The sequence below is a fragment of the Nelusetta ayraudi genome, unplaced genomic scaffold (assembly GCF_046127955.1).
Source record: "Nelusetta ayraudi isolate G7.1 ecotype Tasmania unplaced genomic scaffold, CSIRO-AGI_Nayr_v1 ptg000120l, whole genome shotgun sequence".
Lineage (NCBI taxonomy): Eukaryota > Metazoa > Chordata > Actinopteri > Tetraodontiformes > Monacanthidae > Nelusetta > Nelusetta ayraudi.
In genome coordinates, this window is record NW_027466170.1 from 371,841 (window position 1) to 384,640 (window position 12,800).

The 12,800-nt window shown below is 46.1% G+C and overlaps 1 protein-coding gene across 1 annotated transcript in view; it reads left to right on the top strand.

The window, feature by feature from the left end:
- The first annotated feature begins 221 nt into the window (after positions 1-221).
- Positions 222-12,800, top strand: part of pik3cb (phosphatidylinositol-4,5-bisphosphate 3-kinase, catalytic subunit beta) — a 45,509-nt gene continuing 32,930 nt past the window's right edge. The window contains exons 1-2 of the mRNA XM_076049895.1: positions 222-533; positions 11,054-11,131. The gene's annotated coding sequence lies outside the window, so the exon portion shown is untranslated. The remainder of the gene's footprint in view (positions 534-11,053; positions 11,132-12,800) is intronic.

Genomic DNA, 12,800 nt, shown 5'->3' on the forward strand with positions numbered 1-12,800 from the left:
AAAAAAAAAAATCAAATGTAAAATTCTAACAATTTTCCAGGTACTACAAAATATATTTCACGTCCAGCGGCCTGTGTGGGTTCGTTCTCGAAAACTCGTGACATCCGGGTGGGCGTGAAGGGATTTTTATTTTTTTTGAGCGGAGGTACTATTTTCCCTCTACTCCTTCGCACTTTACAGACGGAGGAGGCGGGAGAAGGGGGTGGAAGAAGAAGAAGAAGAAGAAGAAGAAGAAGAAGAAAAAAAAAAAACTCGCTGCGGTGGTGGTTCAACCTCCCGAAACAAACAGGAAGCGACGCGGCTCTCCGGTCCACCTGCGGCGGCTGACTGTCACGTAGCGAGCGAAGACAAGCGAGGCAGCCGGAGTGTCGTGTCGCCCTCCTCCTCGACCACCACACAGACACTTTTTCTCCATGACAACGGGCTACTTAACGGAGCTAGCGGCGGCGGCGGCGGCGGCGGCACCGTCAACTTTGAGCCGTGTGTTCGCCCTGTCCCTCCTCTAACAGCCCGACACCGGAGAGTGAGTCAAGGTAAGCCAGCGCCCGCTTCGCTCCGCTTTCCCCCTCCCGGGGTGGCTGAACGCCAGACCCCGTTGGCAAATCTGACCGTTTTGTCGTGGGGTCGCTTTTCGTAACCTCTCCGCGGTGAGGTTCGACCGGTGGGTCAGAAAGCCCTGCCAAAGAGACCGTGTGCGACATTTCGGGCCAGCTGTCCAAGTTATCAGTTATGTCCAAGTCTGTCTAAGTTCATTTTTATTTTTTCATCATTATTATTATTATTACACTCTTCTGTCAATTCTTATCAGTAGTTGTTTTTTTGTTTTTTGTTTTTTACCAGCGTCCACCTCGAGGGGCAGGCAAGTTGGCATGTTTTGTTTGTTTGTGTGGGGGTTTTGTGTCTGTTTTTTTTTTTTCTTTCTTTCTTTCTTACACACATGTAAAGCGTTTCAAGAGTACACTGGTGCTGTGTTAATGATTAAAATCATTCTCACAGCTTGTTGGGTTTTTTTTTTTTTAGGTGCCTGCCGAGCGAGCGTGAAACTAATTAGGTTTTTGACGAACGCAGGTTCGTGCAGTGCCCCCTTAACCACGCGAGGACAGCGCGGTGCCATTCCAGGTTGATTAAACCAGGTGCTTCTGCTGGCTGTTTGTCTCGACCAATTAACAACAAAAGAGATAGGAGACTAAAAGTGAGAGCTACTGTAGTCACCTTTATTCTTCTGCCCGATATTGAAATTCGTGTTGTTTAATGTCCACCAGCCAAGTTTATTTTTATGCAGGAGTTCCAGACAGGTGTGTTTACTCTTTCTCTACTGTAAACAGCATCTCATTTCTCTTTCATTCCCGTTATTTTTGACACTCAACCGCGTCATCCATGACATTTGTATCAGTTTTTCTTAAAGAGGATGCGAAACCCTGGGGAGTTGTTATTACTGTCAGCTTTTCTGTCATCCGCATCTCATCCCGCCCCTCCTCCACCATCAACACCCCTTTTGTTTGTTTCCTGCAGGGACAGAAGTCAGCAAAATGTTCATAACTTCAAAGTTTCAACTTCAGGCCTTATGATCTCTTTGATGTTGGGATGTTTCACTAAAAACCCAGATGAATGAGCCGTTGCACAATCATTGTGTTTAATTCGGTGGCTTGCCATCGGTCTCCAAAAGCTTAGGTTGCGCATTCCAGGTGTAGTGCCACTTCTTCCTCGGAAAAACATCCCCATCTCCTTTCTTCGACTCAGCTGCTTATATAATACACTGCAACAGTAATGGATGTGAAATGGTTGTGGCTTCCCTCTGAGAAAGGAGGCTGTCAGCAGGTGTGTTTTCTTTGCGTGCACATCCTCCTGCCGCCTCTGTACATTACGGCTTGTGAATGCAGCCTGAGGGTCGATGCGTTGCATCCTCCTTTTGTTATGTTCCTGACGCCCAGCTCGTCAACCAGAGCGGCAGCTGCAGCCGCTGCGGGATTTCACAGAGTAACTCAAGTCTCCTGTGATTTAATAATTTCACAGTCTGTGCGAAATGCGCAAATCTCTTGGGATTATTTGACAATTGAAACCACTGGCACGATCTTCCAGTAATGGAAGCACCCACTTTGCCTTCACTCCCACACAATTGATTCCTAAAAGTTGGATGAATGATTTCCCAGAGAAAATTCTTCTCAAAGCTGCAAGCTGTGTTGAAATAAGGGCAGATGTTTCCCAACAAGGTTTGTCAACGATTGCTGCTAATTCACTTTTTCGACGTCACCCTCTGAAGGATTCTCACCCGGATGGTGATTTTTAGGGAAATGATTCTGGCTGCCCTTTCATCTCCCCCCTCCCTTCCTCTCCCCCATCCCCATCTCTCACTGAGGTAAACTTGTACACCACTGATAAGGACTAACTGACGTCACTCCAGAGACATCGGCCAACAATGCAGCTATTTACTCCAACCCAGATTGTGTCCTCTCCTGAGGCCTCTACTGAAACTGGGCACAAATGGAGGCAGAATCCTTAACGAGTCTGTTGCAAAAAGTTTTGTAACTGCAGTGATGTCTCTGCTCTACATAACTGGACTTTTTTATTATTCGACTTGGTGCCTAATACTGTGTCTGAAACATGGAGCTTTAAAGGTCCAGTATAACGATATCTTTTCACACAAACCTCTGTGGGCCTCTAGAAAACAGTATATTTAACCCTGTGTTTCCTGTCTGAAACCAACGATTTGTTAGACCTTCCATACTGTATGTTTAGAAGAAGACAAAAATAACGAGCAGTTTCGACAGCGATGTCATCAAGGCTTCATTGTCCAGCACCTGGCTGTGGGTGTGTCACTAAACTGAGAGAGGCAACACTGCTCTTTATGATATCACAAAGGTCTGATGTTGAGAACCTTGTGCTTTAGCACGTTTTGTGAAAAGCGAAGTATGCAAAATAAATAATTAGTGGAATTTTCCGATTCCTGAGCCGCTCATGGACGCATGTATAGCGCTGTTCTATTGATCGACAGATTGGCAAAGTAAATGTTGCAAAGTATGGGACCTTTTTAATGATCGAAATGTTTTCAGGGAATTGTAAAGAGATGCTTTTATCATGTTGAGCAAAGGCTGCGGCTTTGACAGCTCGAGATCCTGAGCCGTGTTCTTAGTGTCCCACTGAAACACCAGTGTTTGAATTAGCCTGTTAACCAAAGAGTCTCATTCACCATCGGCACAGACACCAGAGACGGGGAATGTACAGGCCGTACCTCACAGCTTGTTAAAAAAAAAAAAGTTTAGGGTACAAAAGGAAATTGCCGCAGTGAGAAAAATAAATGACAGCAAGATGAGAGTGCCTGCTGGAATTCTTCACTTTGCTGCACAGCAGGCTGGGACCTGCCAAGGAATGTGGGGAAGACAGTGGGAGAGGGATGCATGAACACGTAACGAGCAGAGAGAGAGAGAGAGAAATTGTCTAAAGGTTTTGCAGAGGAAAGGAATCGTGGGTTTTTTCACTTTTATGATTTATAATGTTCCAGTTCACAAATTAAATGGTTTAATAACAGTACCGCAACAAAATTATTTTGCGCTAGAGCGGTGCATTACGTTATCAAACAAGCAAACAGTCTTTTTGAGTCTCTCTCATTGCAGATTCTGCTGTAGCCGCCTGGACTTGGAAATGTATAATGATAATTTGAGCTGCACCCTGAAAGATATTCAGATTCCAAAAAGGATTTCAGCATTAATGTGCACTGTATGGCTCTCAGCCCGCAATTATCAGCCATTTAACTCTCCGTGCACATCACTGGCTGGAAAAATGAGAAGTCATAAAGTGAATCGCCGTTGACAAAAAGTGAAATTGCTCAAGCAAGTGTGCCACTTGCGGCAGACCGTTAAAATTAATAGAATATGAAATAATAAAGGCCACGTTCAGTTTTCAACGGACGCGTGTGTAGGAAGCAGAGGAGACGGGTCACATGATTGCATGTAGTGTGGTTGATGATAAACGGAGGCAACAGTTGACGCTCACGAAACAGGCTGCGCCTTCATTATGATATGATATACTTTATTGTTGTAGGAAAACATGCCTTGCATTCAATTCCTACACTGTACGTCTCCCCAGCAGGCTGCAGGCGACGAGATGGCAGCAGTTAAAACACAAATCACAAGAAAAACGCAGAACATTAAAAAAAACAACAACAACCACACATCATTTCAGTCTTGATGGCAGTACATGCAGGCCAACTTTGCACATTGCTGCAGCCGAGGGCTTCACTAGTTCAGGGAATTATCAAGTCAGTCTGCGGTGAACTGTGAATTTTCTGCCAGAGGGCGAGACACTCTGTCCGACATGTGATGGGAGGGCCACTGTCCTTTGTGCCGACCTCAGGACAAAGTGGTCATAAGTGGCGTGGAGAGGTTGTTGTTCATTCCTCCACATCACCTTCATCTGCCGCGAGCGAGCCTCGGGTCTGTTTGTGTTCCCTGAGCTTGTGGTGTTCAGACACTCCAGATCTTGTCAAACTCTCAAGCGCAGCATGGGCAAAAGAAATCATCAGCTTCTGGTCTACCAAATAACTTGGTGTTTCCCAAGATTTCTCTTTCTGAAACATACACGTAGATATCTTATTTTTCTACAAATCTAATGGTAGATGTATTAACATCATGTACTCCGATGTCATTGTTCACATTTCTGGTTCTGTGTTTTGGAATGGCATTAATATGTCTTTTTCAAAAAAGGCCTTTCTCCTACCTTTTTAAAGATGAGCAGATTAATTTTGTCGCACACCTCGAAGTAGAAGTCACTTGAAGTCACGACAGCGGACGGGAGAAGAGACCTTCAGGCCTCGAGCCGTTACTCTTTGTTTGACTGTTTTCCACGCACCAGCTCACCTGCCTCGCCTCTGAGTCAAACGCCGTCAGCCCAGCGGTTGCTCATCTGAAAATGTCAGAGTCAGCTGAGGTCAAAGTTAAAACAGGTCCAGCTCTGTGTGATCGCTAGGTGGCAATTTCAAGCAGTGCATGACTGCGTGGTTTTTGCAGCAGTGCTCGTTCAGTCAGTCCCCCCCACACTGACGAGCCTGTTTGCGATCGACGGTGGATCCATCACCAATCACACTTCTTTTGTAGCTTATCCTGGAATTATTATCTCTTCAGAGCCATTGATTTTCCTCGTCGTTGTCATGTTGATGCAGTCAGTAGCTCTGAAATGAACTCAGTCCCCATCCCACCTCCCAGGGTGGACTTTTAGAAGGACCATTGAATTGCTTATTCTTTCTAATGGGCAAATCAGCCTCGTGTGGCCGCTCTTGTCTCCTGACAGCTACATTAGCTGGATGCGGTTACCTCAGTTGTCCTCGGGTTGTGATGCCGGGCCGAGGGGAGCTGAGCTGCGGAAACGTAACCACTTGGAGGGCCGGCATCAGCGATCGTGACGCAGTCGGCCGAGACTTGAGCGGAGGGCTCGGCAGTGACGCACCGCTCTCTTCCTGTTTCTGTCTGGCCGTGCTCAGAGAAGCTTTTGAGGAAGAGGCGATCACGTGTCGTTTTGCAACTTCACGCCGGTCCGATAGCTGATCTACAAATCTGGACAGTACTGGGACGTGGTGATTGTCTCAGCCTCCTCCTTTTGTCTCCCCCTCTGATCTGCCTGACGGTCCAACTGCACAATCACTTCCCCTGTCTGCTGTGGTTAAAAACAGCATGATCCCCCCCGTCCCCCCCGTCTCCCCATCCTGCTCCACCCGCCCCTCTGTCCCAGAGTAGTGTTGTGCTTGTCTTTTGACCAGTCAGCAGTGCCATCCCACGAGCCCGGGCGGACCTTTGCACCGCCGGGCGGCCGGAAGGTAACTGATTTACAGCGCCTGCCTGCAGGGCAACTTTTACAGAATAGACGCCTGCACTCCTCCTCAGGGCGACCTCACAATAGTGGTTATAAATAGGGAAAGAAGCAAGTTGCTAAATAAAGGGACTGAGAGGAAAGGGGTGCGTAGAAGGCAGCGGTGAGATTCTCCGATTGATGGATTCATGAAAATCCCGCTTCAACTGGCTGTTGCAAATCACTCCCCAACTTCACCTTTCATTGGCATTTTTTTTTAATGACTTGTGTGTGCACAATTCATACCACAACCATTGTCACAGGGTCAAAGAGCAGGATTCGTGCACTTATTTTGTATTCTGTACTCTGTATTGTATAGTCACGAAATCTCTTCCTCCAACATCCATGGATGGATGATGGATGGATGATCACCCAATCCAAACACAATGTACAAACTTTGTCAAGAGGACAAAACAAAAGGCAACATTTTTTAGACGTATCTGATATTATTGGTTATTTTAAAAAAAAATCCAAATATATGTTGGAAAATAATTGCTCTCTGAAAACAATAAATTGGTGATGACTTGGAGCGCCGGCGGATGTTTTTGGTCATATCTTTGAAACAGATGTTGCAAACATGATCAAACCATTCGTTGCTAAACAGTTGCTTTTAAGCAAGCCTTCAGCCCTGATTTGGAACTGGTTCACTGCCTGAGAACTGTTTTCTTTAACAGACAAACCACAATAAACACTTCCCACTGGTCGTAGGGTTTTACGTCTCCGCTGGGGCCCACTAAATTCTAATTGTCAAACGCTTTGTTTTGTTTTTTTCTCTCATTCTTTTACCTTTTTCAAGTGAGCACCAGCATCTCTTTCCTGGCCACGTTTGACAGCGTCCTTTTTTAATTCTTTTTTTTTTTTTTTTTTTAATTTGAGTGACGGTAAAACCAGCGCATTTGTTTGCGCACGTGAACGCGCCATAAACATCGCACTGTGCAAATGAGCGGGTGTGTATTGTTTTTTTGTTTTTTAAGAAGTGCCTGGACAGTGGCCCCTTTTTGTTTACTGCGGAGCAGCGATGACGCATGCGAGCGTCGCAGCCCTTCAAAAGGCAATTTCTCGGTGAGGGTGTGCGTGAAATGTGCGGACCGGCGCATTCCTCCAGCATTCCTTAGCCGTGTTTTGCTCTCATTAGATGAAAAAAAAGTATTTACTCGGTCATTAAGAGGGACTCACCATGGCAGTAAACATCTTAGTCACTCTCACAGAAGCACTTATCCAGGGCGGGGGTTGGTTTATTATTTTTTTTGCGACCCTCTCAGGCCAGAAGCACTTGCACACAATAGGAACGTGACCTTTTCAGGGCGGAAGGCTGAAAGAAAGTAAAAGTGTGCTTTCCCGGCGAGTGACTCTCACATAACGCGGTGAGAAATGCGGAGGAATATCGACTTAGGAACAACAAGGTGAGGGACTTTTTGCCTGCTGATAAAAACCCCAAATTATTGTGCATTTGCATCATTGCATTCCTCGCATTCCTGTACAAGAGGAGGTCGGGGTGGGGGGGGATGGGTTAGGATGGGGCAGGGGGGCATTGTGAGAAATCATTAGCAACCTTTTGTCTTGAAGCAAGGATTTCACTGTGGGGTTGTTGGGGTTTTTTTGCACAATTTGACCAACTTTGAGACTTTCTCTCTGAAAAGACTTGTTTTGTTTTGAGTGTCCTGCAGTAAAAGAACAGCACAGAGCAGTGTTGACTGCCCCCCAGGGGCCTTTCGTACCAATAAAAGTCAAATATGCCCGGGAAATGTTCTGGTGATCCTGAAATAGTTCTTCATGAAAACTCGATCATCAAGAGTACGACCAAAAAGAAAAAAAACAGGCTTAAACAGAAGTTCCCTTGCAAATCCAGTGATGCATCTGTTTTCTGTCGCCGCTGCTCCTGCACTCGAGGTCCTGGAGGCTCTGGAGTCAAGATTGTAGAGTCCGGCCCACCTGCCTTGGGGCGAGTTTGCCTTTTTTTTATTTTTTTATTCCCATTTCCTACAGGAAATTTGAGATGTTCTGAATTTCTGAGCCTGACCAGCAGTCACTAGCTGTTTCCATTACCCCTAGAATTGCGTTAAACCTAAATATCGCAATGGAAAAACGGTAATGGAAACGCCTATACTTCAGATAACCTCTCAAATATAAGGTTTTGACGATCTCATGAGGTGGTTTTTCCAGATGTATCTATCGAGGTACATCGCAGAAGTGTCATGGAAACACGCATTCACACGTCACTGGACATGTGAATGCGAGGAGACAGAATATTTTTTTTTACAAGTAATCAAATGAAAAGTACAACAACCATTCTTGGCAGCCAACAACATCGAAATGCTGATTTATCGCAAAATGTTTTGTACCTCCATCCTCTTCAAAGTGGGTTCTCACGGGACGGGACTTTACGACCTTTGCACCATTCAATGGAACCACCTGCAAATCGCAATTTTTTTGAAATATCGCTTTTATTTTGCAAAAACCTCTAATGGAAACGCAGCTACTGTGAGACCCCCCCGCTGCCCCCCCATTCCTCCACCCATCTCCAATTATAACCAAACTCTGTTCTGCCACTGAAATAGCATCAGTGTATTTTTTTACATAACCAGCCTGCATAACCTTTACCGGAGGAGGAGGAGGAGGAGGAGGAGGAGCAAAAGATCAGCAATTTTATTACTTTATTTCTTTATCTCTTTATTTGGGTGGATTAGCCGCACGAGGAAACCTGACGTGGGCACACGTTTCCTCTTGCGTCAGGAGCGGCCGCCCGGTGCTCATCACGCCACTGTCTGACGTCACCGCCCCTCTACCGTGTCCACTCTGCTGTAAATTGTTTTTTAACGGCTCAGTTGAAGCGATGGATCTTGGTTTCACTACAACGTGTGCAGCAGTCACCCGTGACTGGCCAGATGTTAAGCTCAACTTTGACGCTAATAACGGTGCTAACAGACGCGGCCTCGCTGGAAATATCAATGGAAAAAAAACAATTGCGAGATTTGACTTGCTATTCGTCTCGCCTGGTCGGTTGTGCTTGTTCCGAAGTAAGTGATAAAGAATAATTGTTGTTGCTGTGCTGAGTGTCTTACATGGAGATGAATGAATGTTAAGCCTTGGCTCGCTTGCAAAGAGACAACTAAAAACAGTACAAAAATATTCAATACCATGGTTTTTCTTCTTTTAATGTGTATATAGAGAAAGGGGAAAAAAAGACAGACAATCATTTACTGAGAGAAGTGCCACGGCAGCAGGCTGCAGCATCCCAGCTGATCTCTGTAGCGTGAGCCAGGCTTGCAATGCTTTTCTCTTATTTCTTCATCACCTTCTGGGGCTTTTTTCAGGACAGCTTGCAGCAAGAGTTAGTTGGTTTTTTTGTCTGTCACAACTAAAAGGAAACTGATTTCTTATGAAATCCAGTGAAATTCTAAGGCCAATGAAACGCGCTTTCATTGGAGGTTGACGAGGGTGGTTAATGGACATAATTGGGTGAGCAGATCTCAGCGATCCCATCTGGCTGCGCAAAGTTTTGGCTTCAGCTTTCCGTTAGAATCTTCTGTGACATTTCAGATGCTAAATGTCACGAGCCATGAAATGAAAAACAAACTGACAGTCGGTGCTAACTTTGTGTTTGCCCTGCAGCACAACCTTTATCACTCAACTCTTCTGTGCTGTCTCTCTCTCTTGCTCTCTCTCTCTCTCTCTCTCTCTCTCTCTCTCTCTCTCTCTCTCTCTCTCTCTCTCTCTCTGTTTTAACACCGCTGCGGCGTGCTGGCGAATGCTCTCGGAAGATGTCGCGTGATGATCTCAGCCACCACCAGTCAAAGAGCTAAGCGCAACTCTCAGTCCTCTGCCTGAGATCTTATCGACATTTCCAATGGCTAACTCCCTGGAGCCGCTGGACTCACATGTGCGTGTGTTTTTCTTTCTAACCGTGGCGGCGCAATATCCCGGAGAGTTTCTGGAGAAACCCGGCGGCTGACCTTTCTATGAATTCTTCCCCATTCTTGTTGTAAGCTTGAAACTACTGCTGGTAGAGAAACGCCCACCCTTGCTCTCAAACACGCGCACAAGCCGCTGTGTGTGTGTGTGTGTGTGTGTGTGTGTGTGTGTGTGTGTGTGTGTGTGTGTGTGTGTGTGTGTGTGTGTGTGTGTGTGTGTGTGTGTGTGTGTGTGTGTGTGTGTGTGTGTGTGTGTGTGTGTGTGTGTGTGAGATACACGGGTAAACAAGATAGGAAATCTGCACCACTGGGGGGGAAAACAGGAAGTTTACTGACCTCAATCAGAAAGTTTGCATCATGGGTCACCAGTGTGTGTGTGTGTGTGCGCGCGCGCGCATCTGTGTGTGAATGTGGCCCAGCCACAATGTGTTGAGCGTATCGCATGTTTTGCAACTTGTCTTGTTTGCGCATCTTTTGAAGTGGAGGTGGGACGGACTGATGCTAAGGCCTATCAACAAGTTGAGCTGTGGAGTCTCTGTTCACTCGACGGGCGAGTTTTCCATCTCAATGCCTGGAGGCAGAACGCTGCACATTCCCCAGCTGACGGCGGCACATTTTCATGTGCCAAGAATCATTCAAACGGGTATTTTTACGTTACATTTATACAATACAACAGCGCTTCACTGACTACATGAAATGAAAATAATTTCTGTGCTTTGAAATGCAATTCTGGGAGGAATGTTGTATATCCTGATCTTCCGATATTTTTTTTTTCCATCAAATTGGTAATTGATGCGTAAAATACGGAAAAATATTCCCTTCCGTTGGTCATAGTGACTCATTCAGAAGTTGCTCTGACGCCATCGGTTTGCTGTTTTGGTTTGTTTTTTTGTTTTCAGTAATTTGCCTGATCAGAAATGTCCTCCAGGTATTGTTGCAGAAGGACAAATATTTCCGTCGTTACCGGAACAGCCTTCAGAGTAGCTGTGGGTAAAGGGAAGCGGATTGGGTGTCATAGCGAAGGGAAGGCCGTATGTAAGAAGAGAGGCCTCCTGAAGAAGTTCCCGCAGAGGCGCTTGGCTTTGATTTCCCGCTCGTCCCCGTCCCCGCTGATCTGATCGCTGGCTCAGTTTATCCCAGGTCGAGTCAGGTGGTGCGGCCTCACTCCGCTGCTCGCACTGCGTTCCAACACCCGAGGAACCAACTTCTGTTTGCCAGCTCCTTCTAACAGTCAGTATGGATGTGGACGCTTTTTTTGTGGTTTTCTTCCTCCTCTAAGAGCAACGTTGTTCTCTCTCCGTCAGATGCCGTCTCCCTGCCGCCATCCAGAAACCGCCAGCGAGCAACAGAGGCCACGGAAATAAGACACTTGGGGGACGCAGGTAAAGTGTGTGTGTGTGTGTGTCTCTACTGTATAGAGGGTGTGTGTGTGGGAATGAAGCACTGTCATGGCTGGAATCTGGGAGGGTAGGTCTCGTCCTGACAGGCGCAGAATGTGTGCACGTCAGCCAGCACGCTTTAACTGCGTGTCAGGCATCAGCGCTCCATAAAACTTCTCCCTGCTCTCTGATATATCAGAATTGCTGAGGTGTGTCAAAATGAGCAATGATAATATTCTGCTTTTGTTGTAGCTTTAAACAAAAATTGGAGGAAAACTGGGAGTTTGTAGGGTTTTTTGGGGGGGCGGGGGGGGCTTTATGGTTCAAGCGAAACTCTAGACGGGAGAGTTGCTCCATCCCCAACTGTTTTCCCTTTATGGTCTTGGCTGTTATTTCAGCAGCCCCTTCTTAGTTCCAGCAGTTTCTCCTGTGGACTTCTCTTTAAATTCCAATAGTTTCTTTTAATGTGGCGCATCGTTGCACCCAGACTTGGAACCTCTTATTCAACGGCGTCATCACGAAAAAAAAAAAGTGCGCTGATACAGAGCACAGGTGCAGAACTGATTGTTCATGACTTTTTTCCCCCCATTACTGTTGTTTGCGCAGATGAGCCTCGAGTTTGTTAAGAAATCTGGCGACCCGTGTTTTACGGCTGCTTCAGCCGCAGCCCCACTGACCCAGTTTGTGTCTCGGACCTCGTGGCCATTGGAACTGTGTCACTTTGCTGCAAGTGTAGAGCCTTCAGTTTGTTTCTTCAGCCGCCAGTTGTCACATGAATTGTCTGCCTGTTGGGCTTAACTTAGTGCATGCACATGAGTGTGTTTCGTGTCATTGGGTGCATCCTTTTTCCTCTCTTTTTTTATCTTTCACTTGAATACTATAATCGTGTATTGTGTCACAAAGTGAAAATAGACACAACGAAAGCGATTTGCAAAGCTGCTGTTTTACTTTTTGTTTATTTTCTTCTGGGTCGGCGCAGCAGAAGTTCAACTCTGTCGTTTATCCACTCCGTCCTCTCACCAGCGATCTTTCTTTCTGCTATCTGCGGCGCTCATGTTGTTAGCGAGGCGAGCTCCTGCTTCATTAAACACGGCGTGCTTCAGGTGATCTTCTTCCACATCCAGGGAGTAAACTTGCGGCGCCACACCAGGCCTGGCATAGGTACTACATCGTTTTCAGTCATTTCCAGCGTCTCTGTGTAAACGTAAATACGACTTTAGTGTAAACACGTTTTTTTTTTGTTTTTTTTTTTGGAGTGTCCGTCTCCATGTAAACAGCCCCTAAAAGAGGAGGAGGAAGAGAGCGGTGGTAATAAAAAGATATGGCGTGGCGATGCAAGTGGGGCCTTGCAGCTTTATAACCCTCTGCAATTAAGGCGAGCTATAGAAGAGCATGTTTGTTTTCAAAGTGTCGCTCTGTTTGCCTGCTCATTTTCTGCATCCTCTCTGGCCAGATAACCCATCAGGTTGGTTTCATGGAAGGGAAATGATTGCAGCACGTTGTGGTCACATGATTTCTCAGTCACCGTGCAGAGCAGGTGCAGAGGACACTGCTGTTACATAGAAGCTGAAGTGTTGCTCCCCATCAACGGCCACTCCCCGCTACCTGCATATAAGCACACTTGTCTCTTCGTTTTATTATTTAAATTGTGTATTTTTTTTCAACAGTGATC